Genomic DNA, 1,413 nt, shown 5'->3' with positions numbered 1-1,413 from the left:
AAAAATAGCTAGAGCCTTTAGTTTGGTCAGATTTGAAAGTTCCAAAAAACTAGCAAATTTTGTGTTTGTCAAAACTTCAAACGACCATAACTTTTGCTCCGGTTATCAGAATCGCAATTATTATATATGCATTTGGGGTAGAAAAAAATTTCCTACGTCGTGGTTGCTGGCCTACGGCCGGCTGAGGTCTCCATCGTTCAAAAAAAAGCGATTCTGTCAAAAGTTTTTTTATTTTTCAAGTTTTATTCACTTATTTTTCTTAACTTACCATTTTTAGCTTTCATAGTTAGACTTTGAATTTTTGTCTGAAATTTTTTGTGCTATCTTCTCATCATTTTATAAGGTTGCTCACAAAATTTCAAGTCATTTGGATATCATTTGAGGGTAGCTGTAGTTCAAACCTACACCTTTATTTACATGATAAGGCAACTAGTTGTGTGCATGCTGAATGTAGTGTATGACTAGAGGCAATCCATCTGACTTACAACCCTTTGATCCTGAGATAGATTGGACATTTCATAGATTAGTTAGGCATCATTTTATACCTTTTGATCATTCTGAGCATTCCATTACTGGTGAATCTGTGCATTCTGTTATTGGTGATTTTGAACATCCTGATCTTGAGCATTATAATTTTGAGCATTCTGATTCTGAGCATTCTGATTTTGCACATTCTGAGAACATGGCACAACCTCCACCCCGTGAGAGGACTCTAAGGGAGATGGTTGCACCTGATTTCACCTACGAAAGCTTGTGCATCCAATACCCTGATGAGGATGTCCCATATGTTCTTAAAACTGGACTGATTCATTTGCTTCCAAAGTTTCATGGCCTTGCAGGTGAAGACCCGCACAAACATTTGAAAGAATTTCACATTTTCTACTCCACCATGAAACCCCCAGATGTCCAAGAAGATCACATATTTCTGAAGGCTTTTCCTCATTCATTAGAGGGAGTGGCAAAGGACTGGCTGTATTACCTTGCTCCAAGGTCCATCACGAGCTGGGATGACCTTAAGAGAGTATTCTTAGAGAAATTTTTCCCTGCTTCCAGGACCACAGCCATCAGGAAGGATATCTCAGGTATTAGAAAACTCAGTGGAGAGAGCCTGTATGAGTACTGGGAGAGATTTAAGAAACTATGTGCCAGTTGCCCCCACCATCAGATTTCAGAACAGCTTCTTCTCCAATATTTTTATGAAAGACTCAGTAATATGGAGAGAAGTATGATAGATGCTGCCAGTGGTGGAGCCATTGGAGACATGACTCCTGCTGAAGCCAGAAATTTAATTGAGAAGATGGCTTCCAACTCCCAGCAGTTTAGCGCCAAAAATGATGCCATAGTCATTAGAGGAGTGCATGAGGTAGCTACAAACCCATCTGCATCATTTGAAACTAAGAAGCTTGAAAGCAA

At 39.3% G+C, this 1,413-nt stretch overlaps 1 non-coding gene across 1 annotated transcript; it reads right to left on the bottom strand.

Annotated features, from left to right (window-relative positions):
• Positions 1-1,060: 1,060 nt before the first annotated feature.
• On the bottom strand, positions 1,061-1,167 carry LOC114404326. The gene has a single exon (XR_003664925.1). It is a non-coding gene; the product is annotated as a small nucleolar RNA R71 (small nucleolar RNA).
• Positions 1,168-1,413: the final 246 nt, after the last annotated feature.

Source organism: Glycine soja, chromosome 2 (assembly GCF_004193775.1).
Source record: "Glycine soja cultivar W05 chromosome 2, ASM419377v2, whole genome shotgun sequence".
NCBI lineage: Eukaryota > Viridiplantae > Streptophyta > Magnoliopsida > Fabales > Fabaceae > Glycine > Glycine soja.
Note: the sequence above shows the minus strand (reverse complement) of the source record. Positions and strands in the feature narration are given on the sequence as shown.